This window comes from Pan paniscus, chromosome 3 (genome assembly GCF_029289425.2).
Source record: "Pan paniscus chromosome 3, NHGRI_mPanPan1-v2.0_pri, whole genome shotgun sequence".
Taxonomy (NCBI): Eukaryota; Metazoa; Chordata; class Mammalia; order Primates; family Hominidae; genus Pan; species Pan paniscus.
In genome coordinates, this window is record NC_073252.2 from 64,668,478 (window position 1) to 64,696,140 (window position 27,663).

Here is a 27,663-nt window from a genome sequence, read left to right on the forward strand (position 1 = left end):
CTCTACAGTTGTTGGATGGAATGTTCTTTATGTGTCTGTTAGGTCCATTTGATCTAAAATGTAGTTCAAATCCAATATTTCTTTACTGATTTTCTGTATGGATGATCTGGCCATTGTTAACAATCTTGTTTTGAAGTCTCCTAGTATTACTGTATTGCCCCAGTTTGTTAATATTTGCTTTATACAGTTAAGTGCTTTGGTGTTGAGTACATACATATTTATAATTTTATGTCTTCTGGATGAATTGATTCCTTTGCCAATATGTAATAACCTTTTCTATTTTTAAAATTTTTTACTTAAAGTCTATTTTGTCTGATATAAACATAACTACCCCCGCATCTTTTGGTTTCTAGTTGTATGGAATATTCTTTACAACTTTTCATATTCAATCTGTGTTTGTCCTTAAAGGTGATATGAGTCTTTTGTAGCCAGCATATAGATTGACCTCTTTTGTCTAATGTCCATTCTTTTACTCGGTGTCTTTTTATTGGATAATTTAATCCATTTACATTCGAGGTAATCACTGATAGGTAAGGACTTACTACTGTCATTTTGTTCATTCTTTTTCAGTTGTTTTGTAGATTCTTTATTCCTTTCTTCCTCTTGTCCTATCATCCTATCTTCTTTTGTATTTAGGTGATTTTCTATAGTGGTATGCTTTGATTCCTTACTTGTTGTGTTTTATATATCTACTATATGTTTTTGCCTTTTCTTACTATAAGAATTACATAAAATATCTTATAGTTGCAACAGGTTAGTTAAGCTGATAATAAATTAACTAACTTTGATTACATTTAAAAAACTACATTTTTACTCCATCACTCCACATTTTATGATTTGTGTCACAAATTACATTTTAAATTTTACATTTCTTAATGTAGCATTGCAGTCATTTTTTAATTGTTTTATCTCTTAACCTTCATGCTTCAGACAGAAATGGTTTATTCACCACCATGAGAGTTAGACTATTTTGAATTTGTGTACTCATTTTTATTAGTAAGAGTTTGCTTTTATATGTTTTCACTTTACTAATTACCATGCTTTTCTTTCAGCTGAAATAACTAAATAACTCCCTCTAGTTTTTCTTTTCTTTCTTTTTCTTTCTTCCTTCCCACCCTCCCTTCCTTCCTTCCCTTCCTTCCATTCCTTCCTTTCCTTCCTTCCTTTCCTTCCTTCCTTCCTTTCTTTCCTTCCTTCCTTTCCTTCCTTCCTTTCTTTCCTTCCTTCCTTTCCTCCCTTCCTTCCTTCCTTTCCGTCCTTCCTTCCTTCCTTCCTTTTTTTTTTTTTTTTTGGCGGACTCTTGCTCTGTCACCAGGGTTGGAGGGCAATGGCACAATCTTGGCTCACTGCAAACTGCCTCCTAGGTTCAAGCCATTATCATGCCTCAGCCTCCTGAGTAGCTGGAATTACAGGTGTGTGCCACTACACCTGGCTAATTTATGCATTTTCAGTACAGACAGGGTTTTGCTAATTTGGCCAGGCTGGTCTTGAACTCCTGACCTCAAGTTATCTGCCTGTCTTGACCTCCCAAAGTGCTGAGATTACAGGCACGAGTCACCATGCCAGACTCTTCAGTATTTCTTAAAAGACATGTCTGTTGGTGATATTTTCCCTCAGATTTTGTTTGTCTGGGGACATCTTTATCCCTCCTTATTTCTGAAGAATAGTTTTCCTGGATGAAATACTCTTGATTGACAGTTTAACTGCAGCACCTTGAATATATCATTCCACTCTCTCTTAACACGCAAAATTTCTTCTGCGAAATCTGCTGTTAGCATTATTACAACTCTTTTATAAGTGATTTGCATCTTTTCTCTTGCTGCTTTCAGGATCCTCTCCTTGTCTTTGGTTTTTGACAATATGCCTTAGTGTAGTCTTTGAATTGAATCTGTTTGGAAACTTTTATCTTGCTGTAACTGGATTTTTATACCCTTCCCCAGATTTGGAAAGTTTTCTGCTATGATTTTTTAAAATAAGCTTTATGCACTTTTGTGCTTTTCTTCTTTTTGAATTCCTGTAAGTTGAATATTTGTTCTTTCTATGCTGTCCCACAAATTCCATGAGCTTTCTTTATTCCTTTTTATTTTTTTTCCTCTGGCTGTATGTGTTTCAATAAACTATCATTTAGTTCAGAGATTCTTTCTTTTGCTTTTTAATGTCTTATGTTTCTACCATTGCTTGTACCCAAAATATGCAAAGCTCCTGTAAATGATTTTTTTCTTTAAAGAAAGTTTCCTCAAAGAAAAAGTGTAAACTCTCATTGATTCCCTTCCTTTGTGGAGTGAATTGCCTGTTATAGAAATTAAGGGGTATTTTGTGAGTTGCCCAGCTTTCTTGAGGAGCACTCCATTTCTACAGTTCTCCCTCCCATAAACTCTTTGTTGCAAGGTGTCAAAGGTCTATCAGAGATGCACTGAAGTCAGGACAAACAGTGGCAGTCTGGGAGCAATCAGCCAATCTGGAGTTCACTCCCACCACCAGTTGATTAAGGCCTGGAAAGCTGGGATGATTGTGGGCTTTCAGCACAATGCAGGCTGGTCTGACCATCCCTCAGCCCTGGCCAGGGGGAGGATAATGGACTTAGGCTACAGCAGGCTGGAGATAAGTACTGACTCTCAGTGCAAAGACAAAGAAGGGCAAGTCCTGTTTAACTGGGATGGCTCAGCTGCTCCCCATGCTGTCCATGTGACTTTTCAGGCCTTTCTTCTCTTTGTCTGGGTCACTCCATTTTCAAGAGCTGAAAAGGTTGGACTGGCACTTGGACTGCTTATGATTGGGCACAGGCTTGTTGGCAGTAGAAGGAACGTCAATCTAAAGTTCCTTCTGACTGGTGCTGGGATTTGATGGGACAGAGGAGAAATAGCTCCTTGTGGCAACAATTTTTTGGTCAATGTCCTGGAAGACCTTCTCCACTTTTAGCCTGTGTGTAGCACACATCTCGTAGTACATGCACCGCTTTAGGTCATTAGAGGGCTTCTTCACCCTGGTGTCATCGATGACCTTTGGGTTAGTGGAACTTATGGCATCTTGAGTTCCCATCAGAACTAGAAGAATCTCCCTTGTGTTCTGATAGTTGGCCATTCAACTGTAGTAGTGGCAAACAGTCTACAAGCTTACCACATTCTCCAAGCTGTGGAAAAACATAACAGCATACACCTGCATGGCAAACTACGCCTTCTAGGGGCCCCTCTTCATCTCTTATGAGAAGCAGATAGCCCTATAAGTCAACAACAATCTCTTTCTTAAAATTGCCACCTTCAGGAGACTCCACCTGGACATATCAGGTACTAGTGTGATAGAAAGTACCAGTTTATATTCTTTAACAAACTGGAAACAGGTTTCTGCCTTTAACACTCTATTTCACATTTTCACTTCATTCTATTTATTTTTATTTCCAGAATTTCTGTTTGTTCCAGAAATTCTGGAAATATATATATATATATTCTCTCTGTTAATTTCTAATTTTAGACCTTTTTTGTTTTTGTAATTTTGTTGAATCATCTATATGCATTTTTAAAAAAGTTTGTTTAGCTTTTAAAAACAATTATTTAAACATTTGTCAGGCAGTTTATATAGTGCCATTTCTTTGGAGTCAGATACTGGGAGTTATTGTGTTATTTTAGTGGTGTTATGTTTCTTTGTTTGTGTGTTTTTTTCATGGATTTTTATTGCCTTACTTTGATGTCTAGCATTTTACAGGCTAGTTTTTCCAAGGAAAAACCTTCTCTCCCCTTTGGGGTGGATGGATGCAAGGGCACTTGCTAGATCTTTTGTAGGGCTTCTGGCACCTGTGTGGGACACAGGTGTAGTCTTTGTGTAGCTCTGTGAGTTGAGGATGGTATTGATGAAGATTGCAGGGATCTTCAGGCACCAATGCTGTGGATGTCTTCAGTGGCAGCAAGGGTTATTGGGGTCTTTAGTGGCAGTGGCTTCTAACATCCTCCCAATTAATTATTCTCCCACTGGAAAGTTGTGGCTGATGTGGCCCCTCTTGGCATTGGGTCTCACTTACGGGTTCACTTCTGGCGGCAGTAGCACCTGGTGTCTTTGATGAGTGGTGTCCATTGAGTAGCCACACAGCTGAGGCCTGAAGTATAGGCATGCATGGAAGACTATAACTCTGGAGATCCATGTCTGTATTGGCACTGACGTCTAAGACACAGGCATCCCTCCTACTGCACTGGTAACAGTATGCAAAACATGGATATTTGTGAAGTAATGAGGGAGCCAAGAACAGGAACTCAGGCATGAGCAGTATTAGAAAGGGTCTGGTGTCCAGGCAGGGACTAGTTTTGATGGCAGCTGAGCTGGTGACTGGAGTTTGGCACAGGTAACAAGAACTTGCCTCTGGAACACATAGTGCAAACTAGCATACTATGATAATGGCCCTAGTGTCTGAGAGGTGGGTTGGCTCACCACAGCCACAGAGCCTGGGTTGAGAGTGTGGGCACTCTCATTTTAGCCATGGCTCCAAGGTTAGGGGACTCATGGGTTTGGGAGAGGTCGTGGTTTATTTCTCAAAGCAGCTCAACGGTGTCCACTCCTTGGATAGGCGAGGACTGAGGCAGCAATATCTCCATTTCTGGGGTTTTCTGGTAGAAATGAATGTTGATTACCTTCATAGCAAAAGATGCCAGTGTCCTTTGTGGAGCAGGCCACTGAGGACCACAGTGATTCCTGCTGCATGACTGATACCAATAGCTTTTGCCTTTCTATTTTGCTCCTAGCTGTCTCTTGGTGTCTAAGGTATGTGAATCTCACCAGCAATCCTTTCTATGTGGATATTCTCCAGTTTTTCACTCTACTGTGTTGCTGCAGATTTTAATGGATCCTTGAGCCTTTTTGGAGCTATTTTGATATTTGGATAGCTGTCTATATTTGTTCTTATGTGGTGGGGTTGAGGGCTGGTACTTTGCCATCTTGGTGACAGTATTCTTCTAGGTCCCTGTTTGATATTTTCTAATGAATATTGTCTTATATATATATATGCATGTGCCTCTGTGCATGCACAAATATTTAATTCAGTTTTTACTTTACCCTTACTTTAAAACTCCTATATTAATATAATTTTCAGGTTTATTTCATAATTACTCAAATTATAATATTATAGAAATTAATATAAGATATAGTATTCTATAATAATATATTAATATAATTATATAGAAAATATGTATTTATTAGGCAGACATTAAGTTATTTACATACATTATTTCATTTAGTCAAAAAATTGAATTCATATAGTAAAATTCCACAGGAAGAAAAGCCTGAAGTTCAGAGAGTTTTTCTTTTTTTTTTTCCTTGACATCTAAACAGTTAATATCGGAGATGGTATTCAAATATAGGCCATAATACCTAAATAAATATTTTTACTAAATCGAATGAAAAGCTCCTACGCTCCTATTTCCCATTATACATTAAAATAATTGAGAATGCAACAGTAGAGGAATGTTAAGTTGTTTGAAAACATCCAGCACTGAAAAAAATTTTACTTCAAATTTTTCTTGATTTCTACATCCTCTTACTAAGATTTCACACATCACACAGAAACACACATACACACGCACACACACTTTTGATATGCAAATTAGATTTAGAACATCTTACTCCTTAAAGATTTACAATGGAAATAAGCATATTGAAGGACTGTTAGGAGACAATTCTCCATAGACTATTGTATTTCTGAATGTCTTCTGAGTGGAGACACAAGATGCCATTTAATCTGGACTATCTTTTCAAATACGTTATTATAGTGAACAGCTTGGGAAATAGACATACTGTCTTCCTCTGGAGCAAATGTAAGGCATAGATGCTATTCAATATAATACTTCTTCAATAAAGAAAAAGCATGCTTACTGTCCATTATAAGAAATTTGGGTTTCCTAAACTTAGGGCTCTTCTGTTGTAATGCAACCTGCTGCATATGCTGGCTGCCTCTGGGCGTATTCACATTGCTTCTGTGAAACATAAGAACAAAGACAACTATCAAAAATATGCTGATGCTCATGCTTCCTGGTGGGCCATGAATAATAAAATAATTTGTCTCTGACCCAGGACTTTTATGACTTTTGTCAGCATCCATGAAACTGTGTCAAGTTAACTTGTTAGCTTGCAAGTGGGATAAAACCCCAGACATTCACATTTTTTTAAAATAGTCTAAGATCTTCAGTAATGACTTACATTATTTAAATAAGCATTTACAAATGTCTTCATTCCTGAAACATTTCTTAACATGTAAGTTTATTAGTATACCACAAACTCATTGCATAACAAATAGTGGGATATTCTGATTTAATACAAGTAAGTAGCATATTTTTGACTGCTTGATCTTCCAAAATGCAATTTGATATGATAAAGTTCTCAGGTAAATATACAAAATTTCTGTTTTTTTCATAAACTCAGGTTTTCCATGATCACATGGCATAGAATATATACCAGTAAATGTCTCACCCATGGTTGATAGTTTCAGTTGAGCTAACTGTTTACCATAGGGAACACATTCCCATTTTTTTCTTTCATGATAACTGGCAGAACAGAGCAGTGTTGCCATGGAAATATAGGCTGTGATATATATTTATAGGAAAGAAGGTGAAACAACAAGTAACAGAAACATGTAGTTGAAGAAAGAAGAATGGTGACTCAAATAAAAATTGCACCTGAAGATATTTAGTGTGCTAAATTCAGGTTGGTGATTTTCGCAATTAAGGAATACATTTCATTGAAAAATATAAGAAATTTTATTTATGAGCTAGTACTTACTAGATATTATTATTTTTATATGAGTCTATTTTATTTATAAATGCCAATAATATTTTGAATTTATAAACCACACGGTGAAAAGACATAAGCAAAACTCAATAATAAAGTGTTTTGCTACCAACCTCTGTTCATTACATTTTCTTAATCACTGCTATGAAACTGTTCCTATCACATGAGGTAAACACTTTTGTCAGGTGAAATAAAACACAGTGAAAGAAGTTGGCAGAAATTCTTTTGAAATTAGGGGCTTCTCTAAAAATGTGACAATTTTCTTGGTGGTGAAGCTATGACAGCTATGTGAAAAGATAGAATCATTTGGTTTTGAAATTGCCTGTCACTCAATACTCTTGTCCCTTATTAGCAAAACTTTCATTCTTCTCTTGTTTTTAATTCCCCAAAGTATTATAGTACTGTTTAATAATATTTTAAAATTCTGAATTAAAAAAATAAATGGACAGTTTTCTTATCAGTTTATTATAAAGCATATTTCAAAGGATGCAGATAACAGCCAGGTGGAAGAGATGCACAGGGTGAGGTAGGGGGAAAGGTTGTGGAGCTTTCATGCCCTCTCAAGTGCTGCTACCCTCCAGGGACCTCCGTGAGTTCAGCTATCCAGAAGCTCTCCTTTTGTTTTTTATGGAGGATTCATTAGATTGGCATGATTGATTATATCATTAACCATTGGTGATCAGCTTAACCTGCAGCCCCTCTCACCTCCCTGGAGGTTGAGGGGTGAGGCTGAAAGTTCCAACCCTCTGATCACATGGTTGGTTTACTTAACATGCCACAGCAATACACTTTACTTTTCTGAATATTCTTAAAATGCATGATTTGCTCAAAGATTTACTTTGTACCTAACTATCTCCAAAGGTGTCAGAAGGACTTCACAAATGTCTAGGGAAAGTAAAATTATCTCAAATAATTTTGAATAGAATTTTCCATGTTCCATATTATCCTACATATATTAAATAAATTTTTTTCAAGATTTTTTGTTCATTTCAAATGGTGTTACTTCTGAGATGAATTATAACTACAGACATAGCTCTTATTACTTCTCTTTATTTCACAAGATTCTTGGGTTCTGGAGATTCTCCCTAGCCCACTCAACAAACACTACCAATAAAAATCAAATGTTTCAAATTTGAACACAAGAAAACTACAAGGGTTAAAGTTAACTGCATTCTTCATGTAACGGGCTTTTGTGGATTGAATTTTCTCAAAATATTCTCCTAAATATACTTGTAAATATAAATGTAATTTGTGTGCATAGTTGAAAATTTACATAATCAAGAAATGTCAAAGGCACAAATAAAAATCACACATCAATACCACTCAAATAAAATAATTTTTAATATTTGGTATGAATGAACAAACAAATAACCAGGAAAATAAAGCAAATGTTGTATTTTGTTTTTGTTTAAATGCTGATCTTTTTTGTATCTAGACAAAAGTGGGGAATAATTCAAAATTGATTATTTTATAAAATTTCAGACTCCTTACTTTAAAAATGTTTATTTAACTACCTCCATTGTTTAGTTGCAGAGAAATGAGGACCTATTTTATTTTAAATTTCAACTTTTTAATTTCAGATTCAGGAGGTACATTGCAGGTTTGTTTCATGGGTATATTGTGTCATGCTGAGGTTCGTGGAATGATTGATTCTTTCACCCAAGTACTGAGTATAGTACCAAATAGTTATTTTTAACTCTTACCGACCTCCTCTTTTCCCCCTCTAGTGGTCTCCACTCTCTATTGTTGCTATTGTTATGTCTATGAGAATGCAATATTTAGTTCCTACTTATAAGTGAGATGTGCAGTATTTGGTTTTCTATACCTATATTAATTCACTGAAGAGAATGGCTTCCAGCTGCAGCCATATTACCACAAAGAACATGATTTCATTTTTTTGGTTGTGTAATATTTCATGGTGTATATGTACCACGTTATCTTTATCCAATCCACCATTGATGAACACCTAGGTTGATTCCATGCCTTTGTTTTTGTGAATTGTGCTGTGATGAACATACAAGTGCATGTGTCTTTTTGGTAGAATAATTCATTTTCTTTTGGATATAAACCCGGTAATAGGATTATTGGGTTGAATGGTAGTTTTATTTTAAGTTCTTTGAGAAATCTTCAAACTGTTTTCCACAGTGGCTGAACTAATTTACATTCCCACCAACCGTGTACAAGCTTCCTCTTTTCTCCACACCATTGCCAGCATCTGTTTATTTTATTTTATTTTAAATAATCACCATTCTGACTGGCGTGAGATGCTATTGCATTGTGGTTTTGACTTGCATTTCTCTGATGATTAGTGGTGTTGAGCGTTTTCACGTTTGTGGTTGCTTGTAAGTCTTCTTTTGAGAAGTGTCTTAGTGTATCTTGCCCACTTTTTAATGTGCTTATTTGTTTTTTGCTTGTTGAGTTGTTTAAGTTCCTTATAGATTCTGGATATTGGACTTTTTTCAAATGAATAGTTTGTGAATATTTTCTCCCATTCTGTAGGTTTTCTGTTATTCTGTTGTTAGGTTTTTCTGGATGTGTAGAAGCTCTTTAGTTTGCTTAAATCCCACTTGTTAATTTCTTTTTTGTTGCAATCGTTTTTGAGAACTTAGTCATAAATTATTCCCCATGGCCAATGTCCAGAATGGTGTTTCTGGGTTTTATTCTAGAATCCGTATGGTTTGAGGATTTATATTTAAATCTTTAATTCATCTTGAGTTAATTTTTGTATATGGTAAAAGGTCAGAGTTCAGTTTCATTCTTCTGAATATGGTTAGCCAGTAATCCCAGCACTATTTATTAAATACAGAGTCCTTTCCACATTGCTTATTTTTGTGAGCTTTCTTGAAGATCAGTTGGTTGTAGTTATGAGGCTTCATTTCTGAGTTCTCTATCCTGTCCCATTGGTTTCTGTGTCTCTTTTTGTACCAGTTCCATGCTGTTTTGGTTATTGTAACCTTATAATATAGTTTGAAGTCAGGTAACCTGATGCCTCCCATTTTTTGTTTTGTTTTGTTTTGTTTAAGATGGCTTTGGCTGTTTGGGCTCTTCTTTGGTTCCATCTAAATTACAAAATAGTTCTCTTCTAAATCTGTTGAAATGATGCTGGTAGTTTGACATTGGTATTTTGATAGGAATAGCATTGAATCTCTACATTATGGTGTGCAATATAACCGTTTTAACTATATTAATTCTTCTAACCCAAGAGCGCAAAATATTTTTCCATGTATTTGTGTCATCTATGATTTCTTTCAACAGTGTTTTGTAGTACTGTTTGTAGAGATCTTTCACCTTCTTGGTTAGATTTATTCCCAGGTGTTTTTGTGTGTGTGTGTGTTTGCATATGTGTGTGTGTTTGCATATGTATGTGTGTTTGTGGCTATTGTAAATAGGATTTTGTTCTTGATTTTGCTCTTAGCCTAAACATTTCTGGTTCACAGAAATGTACTGATTTTTGTATATTAATTTTTTATCCCAAAACTTTAATGAAGTCATTCATTATTGCCAGGAGGTCCTGGCAGAGGCTTTAGGGTTTTCTAGACATAGAATCATATTGTCAGCAAGAAGAGATAGTTTGACTTATTCTTTTCCCATTTTGATGCTTTTTATTTCTTTCACTTGCCTGACTTCTCTGGTTAGGAATTACAGTACTATGTAAAATAGGAATGGTGAGAGTGGGCATCCTTGTCTTATTCTAATTCCTAGGGGGAATGCTATCAATATTTGCCCATTCAGTATGATGTTGGCTGTGGCTTAGTCATAGATGGCTCTTAGCATTTTGACATATGTGAAATGAGAACTTTTGCTTTCTTTTTTTCTTGTTTTTCATGTGATAAAATTTTATTGTCACGCTATTGCCAGAAAAAGAGCCTTCATTTTTGCTCATCATTTTGGGCACTTGTGCTTGACATAAGCCATGCAAAAAATTTTCATATAGACTTATTAATTTCTTTTTTCAACCATCATTTAAGGAGCATTCCATACTATGAAAACATTATATTTTCTTATTCCTTGGTTAAAAAATACCACATAGTTTAAAAAATTTGCATGACTTTGAATTAGATTGAATATTGTTCATATGTTTATTGGCCTTTATATTTATTTTATGTGAAAGGCTATTACATATAATTGAAAGAAACTATGTGTGTATTTATTGATGTGTAAAACTTACATGTCAATGCATTTAAATTTATGCCTGTCATATTTACTACAAAGTGTGTTTTCAGTTTGTCATATGTCTATCTGCTATTTGACTGTATATAAATTTTTATGAAGTCACATATATCAATGATATTCTTTAGAACTTTTCTTATAATCTCCTGTAAACTAAATCAGTTAGATAAAGAAAGAGAAAGTTTCAGGTAGGGAGAATTAAGTTAATAAATCTGAATCTTTACAATATGGCAACATTGGTGTATGTAATATGACTTTATTCCAATATATTTCCAATCTTTCACTCTAACTTCTCAATTCTACAAAGGAAGCCATTCTGATATGTGTCATGTATATACGTATTTATGTTATATATTGTGTGATATATATGTACATAAAACTATATATAGTATATGTATTTTATGTAACTTTAGGGAAATCACATTATAAACCTGAATTTATTAATTCCTTGTGTTCACACTGCATTCTAAATGTAGTTTCTAACATAATTAAGTTGATTCTAATTTCTGCATAATATTCCTTAATATATATTCAACATATTTTACTTATCCATTTTCCCAGAGAAGGTGGCGCAGATTGCCTCCAATACCTCACAGCCTCAAACAATGAGGTGAACTTCATTGTGTGCATATCTTTATGGATATATGTGAGAATTCCCTAGGCCTCCATAACTAGTAGCAAAAAATCTGAAACAAATAATACATTTGTTTCTAATTTGGCTAAATGTTGCTGGATTGTTCTCCATAATGAACATACTAATCTACACTTCCAACTTTAGTAGACAAAAATTCCTGAATACCAAATATCTGCCTACACTTATCAGATTTGTAATTTTTGTTAATTTTTAGAAGCAAAGTTATGTTCTGTTTTTGTTTTTTCTCATTTCTCTAATTTCTAATGAGTTTGACTATTTCTTTCTATTATTATTTACCTTTTGGTTGTCCCTATCTGTGAATCTGTTTATATCTTTGTTTATTTTTCCATTGACAGTCTTCTCCCACAGCTTCCCTTTGTTGTTGTGCCAATTTTCAGGAGTTTCTTTAACTTCCTTGCTTATTATAAACATTGTAAATATCTTTTAAAACTTGTCTTCATTTCTTTGTATTTTATGATCTTTATTAAATATTAGATTCTTAATTTCACAATTATTATAATAATCAGTTTTCTGCCTTACGATTTTTAATTTGGAGTTTACTCAAATCTTTTCATTACTTAGTTTACAAGTATGTTTTTACTTAGTTGAATAACTTTATTGAAAGATTTTTTTATATCTATTGAGGTAATAGTATGTTTTTGGTCTTTGATGTATTAACAAAAAATTATATGGAATTATGTTGTACGTTGAATGATCTTTGTATTTCTGAGATAAAATGTACTTGGTCATGAAATATTACTTTATAATATATTGTTACAATTTCTTAGTTAATATTTCATTTCTCTCAATTATATATACTTACATTTTCTTGAATTTTTCTTAAAAATTTTGGAAAAAATAGCAAATGCATGAAATCAGTTGGGAATATTTTTCAGTGTCCAGTTGCGATTTTTTTAAATTTGGTAAGCAATTACTTAAATTTTTCCAATGAATTTAATTATAGTAATTTTATGAATAAATATGTAATTCTCCTGAAATGATCTTATAATATATTGAGTTAAATTTTTTTAGGTAGTCAAAATTTATGTCTACATTTTTGAAGGAATGCATGACTTTTTATTCATTAGTGATGCTTCCTTTATTAGGTATTGAGATCTTAAAGATCCTAGAGATAATTTCAGGTCTCTGTATATATTGTTCCATTAATCTATCTGTTGATTTTAGCACCAGTATTATAGTTATTTTCAAAAATGTTGCATATATGCTGTTTTACTATTTCTGGCATATCTAAAATATTAAATTGTCCTAACTGCAAAATAAGTTAGTTGTGATACACATTATTTTCTTAATGATTTAAAGTATTTAGGCATTATTTCACTGGTTTGATGCATGTACTAATAACAAGAATTTCAAGATGTTCCTGCTAAACTTAAAAATGATTATACAGTACTCAATAAAAATACATATTTTCAGTTATTCTAATCAAATTTGCAGAATTATTTTATTTTATTTTAGGTTGACAATATTGTCTTTCCTTGAAAGTTATCTTTTCCTGGCTTGTGTAACACTAGAACTTCATATTTTTTCTCTTGTTTCTTCAAATAACTTCTCAACTTCTTCTAGGTCAGTCCTGCTACAGATTGAATGTTCACATTCTCCAAAAAATTAATTGCTGAAATCTTAACCCCTAATTTGATGTCATTAGGAAGTGGAGTCGTTGGAGGTGATAAGGTCATGAGAACAGATCCCTCATGAATGGCATTAGTGCCCGTATAAAAGAGCCCTCAGAGAACTCCCTCATCCATTTCACCATTTGAAGACACAGCAAGAAGATCGTAATCAATAAACTAGAAAGTTGGCCCTTACCAGATATTGAATCTACTGGCACCTTGATCTTGGACTTTCCAGCTTTCAGAACTGTGAGGAATAAATTTCTGTTGTTTACAAGCTCCCCCCTTATGGCATTTTATTACTGCAACAAGAACAAACTAAGTCTCTTTCTTGGCTCCTTCTTTCTACTTACTGCTTCAGTGTTATTGTTTCTCTAAAGGGCTTAATCACTGGCCCTTCTCACACTACACTGTTTTTTTCAGTGATCATATTCAGACCCATACTATCAGTGAAATATGACTAATATTTAGTAATTTATATACACAATTCAGAACACTCTTTTGATGTTAAGTGATATACCCAGATCTCTGTCTCACACAAAACTTGAAATCCTGTCGAAAACTGATTTTATAATCTCTCTCCTACCTCAGAACATGGCCAACACAGAAATCTTCCTTCTTTTTCATGGTTCCCTATCTCATTCCAGTCCACCTAGTTACTAGTTCATCCTGGAATATCATCAGCATCATCTATGATGCTTCCCTTTTCTTTACCACTCAAGATCCTTTCAAATACCAAGTATTGCTAATTCCATCTTAAAATACATTTAATATGCCCATATTTTTCAGTCTACCTTTAACAACCTCAAATTTTCACCTTTCTTTTTCTTTTTTGCTTGGGCTTCTAGAATATTGTTCTAGGAGGTTTTCCCATATGTGTGCTAGTCTCACTCTCTTCCACACAGCTTTGGGAATATATTGAGGATGTAAATTTGATTGCTTTACAAGAATGCCCAAAACTCTGTTCTATAGTTTTGTGTGTACAGTTTGGATGTTTTATTATGTATCTGTTTTTTCCTGAATAAGAAGATGCTTATAATATCATGATTTATTATTTGCCAACAGAGAGATCACATGAGTTTCCCTTGGCTTTTCTTATAGAAAATGTGTGAAATATTCTATTTTTAATACTCATAATTGGAGAACAGACATAGCATCCATTAAGACTCCTGGAATCTAATAATCATATATCCTATGCAGTTCTAATGAAGTGAAAGGACCATCTATACTTTTCCTTGTCTAATCCTTTGAAATTCTTCATTAATGGGATACACAAACAAAAAATATAATTACCAGCATATCTTATTACTTTTACAATCATTGTTTCTTTATTTCCTTTAAGGATTAAACTTCTGGGATTTTAATCTCAAAACCATGTCTTTTCCTTGGGTCCTCCGACCCAAGAAAAGTTGGTAGGGTTGTCTCTGTGTGTGCTCCTCTGCGTGTGGTTGTTTTTATTTTTTGTCTCTTCAGCAAGTAGTTATGGAGAGGTAGACTGAGCAGTTTCTAGTTTTCTACCTATTATAAAAAACTTAAGTCTGGGCACGGTGGCTCATGCCTGTAATCTTAACATTTTGGGAGGCTGAGGCGGGTGGATCACTTGAGGTTCAGGAGTTTGAGACCAGCCTGGCCCACATGGTGAAATCCTGTCTCTACTGAAAATACAAAAATTAGCTGGGCGTGGTGGTGAGCACATGTAATCCCAACTACTTGGGAGGCAGAGGCAAGAGAATCATTTGAACCCATGAGGTGAAGGATGCAGTGAGCCAAGATCGCACCATTGCACTCCGTCTGGGCAAGGAGAGCAAAACTTCATCTCAAAATAAATAAATAAATAAAAATAAATAATAATCCAACAGAAAACTATCCAAATATCATTAGCAGGTTGTTAATAGAAAAATAATTACAAATATCCAGTAAAATATGAAAAAGATCACACTCATCTTTAGATAAATAAACATTTAAAGTATAGATAGCATTTTTTTCACCAAGTAGGTTGAGAAACTCTTCAAAAGTTTGATCCAATCCTCTTTTTAACATTCTTGTGAATTGAAAGTCCTTATCAACTATCTGGTAGAGAAACATATTATGACATATAAAAATGTTAAATATACTTCTTTAAACAGAAACTCCACTTCTATTATTTATACTTAAGTTATACTTATCTAAATATGTAAACATACATGTATGGAAATGTTTTCACATTTTTAGTTATTAAGAGATACAATAATCATATTTTAGAAGATACTTTGAATAAAATACAGCTACTGCTTTATGGAAGCTATCAAAACTTAAAATCCACCACCCTGAATATATCAATTACATATAAGCTGTCCATTCAGAATTGTCATGCAGGAGTGTGTAGTGCTATTATACCTGAAGGGCAATGGAGAGAAGCTATACATACTTTCAAGAGTCTGGCCTTCCTCATCATAGCAGCTGTCAGATATCAGCCTTGCTATCAGACAGTTACTTGTGTTAAAATTTCAAGAACTGTCACAGACACTGGTCATCATGTAACCTTTTTCTATTATCCCTTTAACCAAAGTGTCACAGTGCCTTCAGCACTTCTATTGCAAACACCATAGAGAGGCAACAAATATTATCTAGATTCAGTAAAATTCATGAAAATAACATTATTATTTGACAAAAAAATCAATCATAGGATATTTCAATGCAATTTCTAGCTGTAATGCTGACAAAAGTTTCAAAACCACTAAGGTGAACTTGAAGAGAATCTAACCTCATAAGTTCCCATCACAGGATTTTTGAGGATGGAGTGATGCACTTTGGGAACTTAATGAATCTCCAGCATTCCTTTAGATCCACGCTGCCAATGGGAACATGGTCTGGATTTATATTCTACAAAGAGAAGAATTTTGCTCATGTCTTGAGAGGCGGGATAGTGCTTGGCTGCACATATATTTCTAAGCATTACAAGGTCTCCAATAGCTTTCATTTCAACATTGGTTGAGATTGGAATCTTTTATCGACTTTGCATTTTTGAAGTTGTAAAATTATTCATTTATTTTCATTTAGCCTTAGGATAGAATGACTTATTAAGCTTTACATCAATATCTTCTTTTGAGAAGATATTTTCACTCAGCAAAATAGGAGAGAGAGAGAGAGAGAGTGTGTGTGTGTGTGTATGTTCTTCTGGAGTCTATAAAACTAGACAGGGAATCCATTAATGGCAAGATATTCATCCTATACATATTGGTAAGCAATAAGCCTATATACATGTCATGCATGTGGTAGATTTTCAGTATTTTTTTCAGTATGTTTCTCATATTTATTTTTTATGATGATATAATCCTTAATGTGATTTGAGATTCTCTCTCACACTCACTATAGAATAGCTCCCCCTGATTCATGAATGAGATGTTCCAAAACCCCCTATGGATTCCTGATACTATGAATACTACCAAATCTTATATATATGTTTTCCCAAAACTATGATAAATTTTAATTTATGAATTAAGCACAATAAAAGATTAACAACTAATAATAAAATTTAGAAAATATGGTATACTGTTACAAAAGTTATTTAAATGTGATTTCTTCATTTCTGTGTCAAAATATCTTATTGTAGTGTACTAACCTATTTTTGCACCATGGCTGACTGACTGCAGGTGACCGAAACTACAGAGAGCAGTGTCACAGATAAGGGGAGACTGCTATACATACACACTTGCGTATGTATATATGTTAGCAGCCATGAGTTTGTTTTACATGCATATATATTTACATATACATACATATGTGTGTATATGTATATATACAGAGAGATAAGTCATACGTTTTGATATATTCACCCTTTTATTTATTTAATCAGTTACTCAATAGCATTTATTACTCACCTCTTATGGACAGGACACTGAAGGAAGTTATGAGGGTAAAACAAAGATAAGTAAATTTGATTCCTGAATTTAGATTATTATCATTCATAAAATCATTCGTTTGACTTGTTCTTTGGATACTTATGCTCATCTACTGCTCTTGAGAACTAAAAAGAACTCTTTTTAGTTTTAGCATTTTACCATTTCACACTTTCACTTCAAGTGAGAATGATACTGGTTTCAAATATGTTTAGATAACAACTAAAATCTGAAAATGAGCTTTTGCCCACTTTCAGAGAACACCATGTTTTTACAAAAGTCTTTTTAATATAATTTCTTAATACACATGTATATTTATAATAATTTTTATTACCTAGCTATTGAAACATTCTATATATGTGAGCAACTATTTGGAAAATGTATCAGGTGGCTTGGAAGATAATAAATCTACAGAAAATAATACAACTACCAAGAAAGTGGGACAGGCTGTAAAATGGAACATATGTTCTGTTTCATAAAGACTTGCATTCTCAGAAGGACTAGAAATATCTCACAAGGACTTGGTTGAAATAAAACTGTACTTCCTGAAAAGCATATGTATTTGTGACTCAACCATTTCTCAGGAAGAAGTGTCAATTAAGGATAGAAGTGACTATATGTCCTTTACTTGGGATATACAAGATTTAAAGAATTCTAGAGAAAATACAGATTTATGTAAGTCCTTAAATAGTTGAAAGAAAAAATCTAAAGAACACTTGATCAATATTTTTCATCATTGTTTTGATTCAAGAATATATATTAGTTTAAAATAGCACAAAATACGGAAGGCACAAAAAACAACAAATTTGGTAAAATGTAACATATTTTGGGACAAAGTGGTTAGTAACAGGTGCTGGAGGACTTAACTAAGAAGTTAACATAAGTGATAGATTTTAAGCAGTTTTATTAACTCCATAAACATGGTGAGACAAATTAATCACATTTCCAAATAGAATATTGATAAAGAAAATATGGCAATATAGGAGCAGGCAACTTTGTAAAGCAATGTGTAACTATTGATATGAATGAGGCCCCACCAACTATGCAACAAATATTCTTTTAGATTATAAAGATGAAAAATAGGAGGTACAGTTAAAATCATGTTTTGGAATGACAGGATAAAATTGTGGCTCTCAAAAATCACTGAAATAACTTTCACCAGTATAAATTCTATGGTCATTTAAAGGTGAGAGAAAAATTAGGTAAATGTTATTAATACATAAAATGAGCGATTTATATTGTGAAAGTTACAGTACATCAGAAGCCTAGAGAGGAAAGAGATCACTTTTTTGTCATTCAAAGACAAAAACCGTGATCTTCTGTGTATAGTGGGTGCTGAATCAGAAATTATGAAAGAGAACACTTTTTTCATCTCTTGATACATTTTAGACTGCTCCCTGATATTAATGCAAGCCTTTATATATGGCGAAAAAACTCAATTTCTTTATTCAGTCAACTGAATGACAAATAGCTGAATGGAAACTCTCTCTAGACTCTGGGAGTTCCTGATAGCAACTTGATGACCAGGAGAGAAAGTCAGAAGAAAGATAATTGATATTTTATTTTATTTTTTTCTTGTTTTTTATTTTTTATTATACTTTAAGTTTTAGGGTACATGTGCACATTGTGCAGGTTAGTTACATATGTATACATGTGCCATGCTGGTGTGCTGCACCCACTAACTCGTCATCTAGCATTAGGTATATCTCCCAATGCTATCCCTCCCCCCTCCCCCCACCCCACAACAGTCCCCAGTGTGATATTCCCCTTCCTGTGTCCATGTGTTCTCATTGTTCAATTCCCACCTGTGAGTGAGAATATGCGGTGTTCGGTTTTTTGTTCTTGCGATAGTTTACTGAGAATGATGTTTTCCAATTTCATTCATGTCCCTACAAAGGACATGAACTCATCATTTTTTATGGCTGCATAGTATTCCATGGTGTATATGTGCCACATTTTCTTAATCCAGTCTATCATTGTTGGACATTTGGGTTGGTTCCAAGTCTTTGCTATTGTGAATAATGCTGCAATAAACATACGTGTGCATGTGTCTTTATAGCAGCATGATTTATAGTCCTTTGGGTATACACCCAGTAATGGGATGGTTGGGTCAAATGGTATTTCCAGTTCTAGATCCCTGAGGAATGACCACACTGACTTCCACAATGGTTGAACTAGCTTACAGTCCCACCAACAGTGTAAAAGTGTTCCTATTTCTCCACATCCTCTCCAGCACCTGTTGTTTCCTGACTTTTTAATGATTGCCATTCTAACTGGTGTGAGATGGTATCTCATTGTGGTTTTGATTTGCATTTCTCTGATGGCCAGTGATGATGAGCATTTTTTCATGTGTTTTTTGGCTGCATAAATGTCTTCTTTTGAGAAGTGTCTGTTCATGTCCTTTGCCCACTTTTTCATGGGGTCGTTTGTTTTTTTCTTGTAAATTTGTTTGAGTTCATTGTAGATTCTGGATATTAGCCCTTTGTCAGATGAGTAGGTTGCAAAAATTTTCTCCCATTCTGTAGGTTGCCTGTTCACTCTGATGGTAGTTTCTTTTGCTGTGCAGAAGCTGTTTAGTTTAATTAGATCCCATTTGTCAATTTTGTCTTTTGTTGCCATTGCTTTTGGTGTTTTAGACATGAAGTCCTTGCCCATGCCTATGTCCTGAATGGTAATGCCTAGGTTTTCTTCTAGGGTTTTTATGGTTTTAGGTCTAACGTTTAAGTCTTTAATCCATCTTGAATTGATTTTTGTATAAGGTGTAAGGAATGGATCCTGTTTCAGCTTTCTACATATGGCTAGCCAGTTTTCCCAGAAGTTTAAAGTTAACTTCTTCAAAATGTGTTCCATGAAACAATAAAATTCTATGAGATATTATTGGATATTATATGAAAGAGAAGTATTTTATTTGGGAAAAGCCACATTTTATGGTTCTCGTCTTGAAGACTCCAACAATATATTAGCACTTTAAAGATTGAACTATTCTACGATACAGTAACTTATTTAACTTTGGCTTAGTATTTTCCTTACTTATTTCCCACAGTTTTTGAAAAAAATTAAACAACTGTGAAGTCTTTTGGGAAGGGTACCTAAGACTTGGAGAAGAGAGATTCTGCTGCATTTTCTCCTTTTCAAAAAGGATCCATAAAAGACATCACTATATTTGTCTACATAGTGCATTAGTTGTCTCTACTTTTGACATATGTTGATTACTTTTTGGTTGCCTCTATTTATGTAATGCTTTTAAGGGTGTCATATTTGGCATTAACTCGTTGTTTCCTCTACCAGAGTCGGATGGATTTTCCCAGAATCCTGCATCATTCTTAGAAGCTCCTCTCAGTCTGACCTGTATCAGTTTTTTGTATCTATATTCAGAGAGTAGGGACAGAAAGATGTCATGATGCCACATGAAAAAAAAAATCATTTATATAAGACTAAGACAATGAGCTGCTTTCAAACGAGACAAAGCTACAAAAATGTGGCTAAATTTATATTGAAATATCATGAAAAATAGAGAAACAAAACCAAGAAAGAACTGTTCAAAATTATGGCCACGTGAAGATAACTCAGAAATCAGTAACAATCTATGACTGTTACATGCATTATGATTAGAACACTTGATTTCAGAGAATGTTAGTCATAAAGACATACTAAACTTACCATATTTTATGGTAAGTAGAAATAACAAATGCTTTATAGGTGAAGCCTACCTTAGATCACACACTTAATCAAATTCCTGATATTTACTGCCTAAGGTGTTCATTGACAGCTTATGATAGATGGTTTACAAATAACAAAGGAATAAAACACAATAAAACAAATACACATTTCTTTTATCACAAAAGGTTGAATTGCCATATCAGAATTAGGCAATTTACATATATTTATATATGATTCTATAGATATATATGTGTATAATCATATATGATTATAAAATCATGATAAAATATAATTTTTATATATTTATCACATAGATATATAATTTTATACTTATATCATTGACATATCTAAACATATAAACATACATATGCACACACAAACATATACACACACAAACACACACACTCACACCATATATCAACATGTAACATATCTAGTGATTCAAAAGAGATAAACAAACATCATGTATACATCAGGGATTTCTCTTGTATTCTGAAATCTTTAAATGCAGCTTTTAAAGTCACCTCTATTTACTCACATTGGGAAAACATTTTGGTTCTAGATTAGCAGTGAGGATTATGAGAAAGATAAGGATAAATACTGGTTAGAAAAAGAAGTCATTTTCCTTTCTGAACAGTTATGATTTATACCCTGTTGATTACATAAATAGAAGCTGGTTTCTACAAAGATGCTTCTGTTCTCTAATTAGCCACGTTGCATGAATCCACGAAGTTCAGAATTATTTACAGTGAGGAGTCTAGAATGACTAGGTATATCTTTCTCAAAATATTTTATACATGAGGACTCTAGTATCTTTCCCCTAATAAGAACCATTAACATGTTTATGAGATGAGTTAAAGTCATCAGCTTGTTTATAAGTAGATCTCCTCTAGGCTATTTATTCCCTGGTGTTTATCTGCCTCAAGGACGGAAGAGATTACAGGGCTGCTGTTAACACTTTTCTTTGAAAAATAAATTTTAAAAAAGAAGGTTTTTTTGTAAATTTAGAAATACTTTGTTAAGAGATAAGCATTGTAAGAGGGTACATGAAATAATTAACTCTTCTTGAAATAATAAACGGATATTGTCTTAGAAACAGAAATTATAATAATAACCACTCAAATTTATGCTGGGCATTGTTCTAGTTACATGTATCAATTCATATAATCTTAACAGCAACCGTATGTGGTAGCTTCTATTATTACTCACACGTTAAAGATGAGAAAATTGACAGTTAGAGAAGTTCAGTAACTTTCCTTAAGTCACATTGCTAACAAATACAGGAATCAGGATTCAAACACAGTTACCATGGTCTGGAGCCAGTGCTATTGACCACTATGCTGTCCTTTTTTTAATGTAATTGGCAATGTGCATCAAAGGTCTCCATACGTTTCATATTCTTTCACAGAGTTATTCATGTAAAGGATTTTATTCCCAGGCAATTGTTGAGAGTGGAATTTAAGGAGCAAAAGCAAATTCACTGAATAGAAGAAAAGAAAGACGTTAATATTAGTGGTATAAATGAACACAGTTAAACTGCAGATTTACAGGAATCTATTAATGTCAACCAGATATAAAAAAGATACAGATCTTATGGAGAGGAAAGAAAAAGTGCAAAACAAGGCAAGTGAGTGACAGCAGGAGAGAACAGAAAGAGACAAGAAGCAGGTGTATGGAAAGATGCACATTGTTTAAGTGCATCATTAAGGGAAGAAAAGAAGATAGTCGAAAGCTAACAAGATAGAATTAAACTTATCAATCAAATTTGAAATACAGAAATTTAATTTATGGAATAAAGTTATAATAAAAACACATGCAAATGAAGTGAAGAATAATTATTAGTGAGGCCAAATATAGTCCCAGTATCTACACCTCATGGGAATTGTTGGCAGAAAAATTTTGAAATTATTGTACCACAGCCAAAGGACTGTACCAAGGGTGAAAAATATGCTACAAGAATAAGGAAACCATTTACAATGTGTTTGTTTGAGAGTTCTTGCTCACAGAACTCACCTAGTGCTTTTCCTGCTGGTTTTGATTAATGTCAATGTTATATAATAAGCCATGAGGCGTAGTTGCAAATTACATTGTAGTATGTGTTTTTTTTCTCTGCCATCATTGATTGAAAGTCTTAGAAACTGGAAATTCTGGACTGAGAAAGGTGGCCACTACCTCTCCTGCTGCATTAGTCAGAGTTTTCAGAGAGACAGAACCAATGGATATATAGATAGTTATAGATACACACATAGATGATATAGCTATATCAGAGGGTGTTTATTAGGAGAATTGGCTCAGATGATATTGGAGGCTAAGAAGTCCCTCAATAGGACATGTGCAAGTTAGAGAACTAGAGAAGCCCATAGTATTGTTCAATCCAGCTTGGAAAGCCTCAGAACCAAGAAAGCTGGTGATCTCTCAGTCTGAAATTGAAAGCTTGAGAGCCCTTAGAGGCCACTGATGCAAGGTGCAGAATCCAGACTGAAGAATCTGGAGTTCTGATGTGCAAGAACAGCAGAAGAAGGTATCTAGCACTGTAAGGGAGAGAGAGAAAGAGAGAGAGAGAATTTACCATTCTTCCACCTTTTTGTTCTGTCTGGGCCTCCAGCTGATTGATGCCCTCCCATATTGGGGCAGATTTTCCCCACTCAGTCCATGAAATTGCTTGTCAATCTCCCAAAACACTCTCATGAACACACCTAGGAACAATGCCTCATCAGCCATTCTAAGTATCTCTAAATTCAGTCAAATTGACATCTAAAAGTAACTGATTAGTGGTCAGGGCTATTCACATGATTCATATCCATTATTCTTCCACAACTAGTATTGCCAAGATAGGAGAGAAAGAAAGGGAGAAGACAGATGTCAGGGCTAACTGCAGTGCCATTCACAATTTCAGAGAAAGAACACAGTACAAATGAAAGAAAGAAAGAAAGAAGTTGGGGGAGGAAGGAGGGGAGGGAGGAAAAAAGAGGGAGTCCAGAAGAAAGAGAGGTAAGGAGATACAGAGAAGGAAAATAATAATATAACCACCCACGAATAAATAATTCAATTTACAGCAATCTTCCCGTATCCTCAAGGTATGTGTTTCAAGACCCACAGTGGATTCCTAAAACTGCAAATAGTACTGAACCCTCTATATATTATTGATGGCAGCAGCGGGCCATCTGGAGTGGCTGCTGCCATCACACTGGCTGAAGCAGGGAGACACGGGCAGTGGTGGCAGAAACAGCTGCTGGAGCAGCAGTGGGTCCCCTTTGCCCTGCATCCCTGAGGCAGTAAACTGTGCCACCTCCACTCTTGCATGGCCAGGCAGGACCCACTCCCAGGCCCAGAGCCTCCTTTGAGGCCTCAACTTCATTCCCTGCTGCATCCCGGGACTCACAGGGCAGGCCTTGGGAGCATCAGATTAATTTGTGAGGTGCCATCTGCACCTCACCCACTGCTGCTGCAGGGAAAACAGAGAGGAAGCAAGGCCAGGGCTGCATGCTCCACATGCTTGACTGAGCTGGTGGGAGCCAGGGACAAGTGGGAGCTTGCTGCCCCTTTCAAGTTGGTGCAGTGGGAGCTTCTCAGACACAACTGGAGCCACCCAAGTTGTGGCCGTGACCTGGGCACCCTGTGCTCTTGGTAGTCAGGATCAGGCAGGAGCTCCACCCTCCCAGGTGCAGCTGCAGCTGCCCAAGTTGCAGCCGCAGACCCAGGCATCTCCACATTCTGGGGGCGCAGGAAGGCTTCCCCAGCACCTACAGGCTCCAAGTGCCTGCCCCTACTTTCTGGCTTCTCCCCAATGTCAGCACCCACTGTAATCATGGAGCAAAGTTGAGACTGAGCCCAGGCATTGTCACAATCTGTCTAGGTGTGCACACGCTTGGGGCAGTGCTGACACACCAACCCCCTTCTTCCTCAGCACCCTCAGGACTTTGGGCACCAACGACCGTGGGAGGGAGACTAAAGGGGGCACTGAGGGCAGCTCAGCACTGGCCTGCAGGTGCCTCTTGGCAAGAACAGCCTGGGTGGCATGAACAGCAGAAGGAGGCAGACAGGCTTCTGGGTAGAGGTGTTGGATTCCTGGTGAAGCCCCACCTTCAAGCTGGGGAGCGCCTGAAGCCTGAGGCCTGGGCTGCCACTCTGGTGGACTGGAGTGGAAACTTGTGCTTTTTCTGAGCCCACCCATGGCTACCCTTGAATCAATCAGCATACACTTCCTCCCCTCTGAGGCCCATGAAAAGCCTTGAACTTAGCCAGACCAGAATAGTTGACAGGACAACCTGCCTGCACATAGGTGCTACCTTCTCTGCTGAGAGCTGGACACTCGGGACAACCTGACTGCAGAGAGGAGCTACCCTCACTGCTGAGAGCTGAACAATCATCAGGATGACCTGCATAGCAGAGAGGAGTTACTCTCTCTGCTAAGAGCTGAACACTCATTGGAATACCCTGGCTGCAGAGAAGAGCTACCCACTGTAGGTCCCCTGTGAGCTCTTCTAGCACTCGATAAAGCCTGTCTTGGTCTTGCTTACCCTCCAGTTGTCTGTGTATCTCATTCTTCCTGGAAGCAGGACAAGTACGTGGGACCCACCGAATGGCAGGGCCGAACGAGCTGTAACACAAACAGGGCTGAAACATGCCTCTTGCTCACCACATTTCAGGCAACAAGATGGAGAGAAGAGAGGAGAGAAGAGCTGCAGCCCTTTGGGGAGCCCTGACCTAGGAGCTCCTCGAGCCAGGGCTGTGACACTCTCTTTAGGGATCTGCTGTGACACTCTCTTTAGGGATCTCTTCCGGGTACCACCACATTCCCTGGTGTCAGCCATGGAAGCTGCTTATGGTATACATGGTCTAGCTGCAGCCTTGCAGGGAGCCAGTGCCTGTGCCAGCGTCTGGAGCTGTCTGCCCTGCTGCAGCCGGCATGCCTGGCTGTGTGCAGTGAATGAACCCCAAGCTCGCTCACACACCCCTTGCTGCTCCCTGCCTGGCTTGCCCTTGGCAGGCGTGGGATCCAGGCCAGAAGTGCAATCCGAGCTCAGCCTGCCAGGCTAAGTGGCAGAATAAGCCCAGTGGGCCAGTGCAAATCTCAGGCAAAGATGCCACCAGCCACAAAGGTTTTCAGCTGGTGAAACGACACCCCAAGTATCCTGTAACACGATATTTTTCCTACACATACATACCTATGATAAAGTTTAGTTTTTAAATTAGTCACAGTACTCTTGCCCTTTGGAGCCATTATCAAGTAAGACAAGGGTTAACTGAACACAAACACTATGATACCTCCAAAGTCAATCTGATAACCGAGATGCTACTAAGTGACTACGGACTAGAAGTGTCTAAAACAGGGATAAACCATCTAAAAGAGTGATTCACATCGCAGGTAGATTTCATCATGTTATTCAAGACAGCGTGCAATCTCAAATTGATGATTTGTTTATTACTAAAATGTTTCATTTAAGATTTTTAGATTACAGTTGACTTAGAGTAACTAAAAACACAGAAGGCAAAACTGTGGATAAGGGAGGACTACTGTAGGTGGTACATTTATGTGGGTTAAGGCATACATAAAATATCTCCTCGAAACCATTTAAAACATGAGAAATAAGGATATAATATTTCTGAGTGGAAATAAGTATTTTGTAAGACAGTACTTGTGGTTTTATTTCTTTGTACACAAACTTAAGTATGCATACAAAGTGCTAAGAATTTACAATGTAGCATCCATCTATATGTTTATACATAAACCAATTATACTTAACTTTTCCATATAAACATTTTTCTCATCTATAAGATTACTTTGTGCAAGTTAAATAACCTCTCTTGATTTGAACTCATCTTCAAATAGGAGTGAATGTAATTTAAATTACTTATCAGATTGTTGTAAGCATTAAATAAGATAATACATGTAAAGTAGTTAGGCAAACATTAAGCAAATAAATAAAATAAATTATCATCTAGTGACACTGAAGCCGTCATAACATTGCAGCTCAATGCATTAATCATGTGTTTGTGGTGATGCTGGTATAAACAAACCTACTGGGCTGTCAGTTGCATAAAAGTATAGCACATACAATTATGTACAGTACATAATTCATGATGATGACAAATGGCTATGTATTGGTTTATGTATTTCCTATACTTTTTATTAATTTAGAGTGCACTTCTTACATTTATCTGAAAAACAAAACAAAAAAAAACATTAACTGTAAAACAGCAGGTACTTCATTAAGCACTCCAGAAGAAGGAAGGAGATTGACAGCTCTATGCCTGTTGTCCATGAAGGCCTTTCAGTGGGACAAAATGTTGGGGTAGAAAACAGTGATATTGATGATTTTGACCGAGTGCGGGCCTAGATTAATGTATGTGTTTGTACCTTAACAAAACATTTAAAAAAATTTAATAGAAAAAATAAACTTGCCCCTTGTGATGGCTTATGCATGTAATCAACACTTTAAGAGGCCAAAGTTGGGTGATATCTTGAGGCCAGAAGTTTGAGACCAGACTGGGCAACACAGTGAGACTTCATCTCTAAAAACAAACAAACACCTTATATAATAAAGATATTTTTAAAAGAAAATACTTTTGCACAGTTGTACAACATGTGTTTTAAACTGTGTTATTACAAAAGAGACAAAAAGTTAATAAAAATTTAAAAGTTTATAAGGTAAATAGTTACAGTAAGCTACTAAAGTTATTTTACTATTGAAGAAAGAATTTTTTAATAATTTTAGTGTAGCTTAAATGTACAGTGTTTATAAAGTTTACAGAAATGTACAGTAATGTCTTAGGCCTTGACATTCACTCACCACTCGCTCACTGACTCACCCAGGGCAACTTTCAGTCCTGCAAGCCCCATGCATGGTAAGTGCCCCATAAAGGTGTACTATATTTGTTCATTTGTTTAAATTCCTTATAGATTCTGTATATTAGACTTTTG

General features: G+C 35.6%; 1 pseudogene; it reads right to left on the reverse strand.

Moving 5' to 3' along the window:
- Positions 1-944: 944 nt before the first annotated feature.
- On the reverse strand, positions 945-25,552 carry LOC112439607 (arf-GAP with GTPase, ANK repeat and PH domain-containing protein 1-like; annotated as a pseudogene).
- Between the last annotated feature and the right edge of the window lie 2,111 nt (positions 25,553-27,663).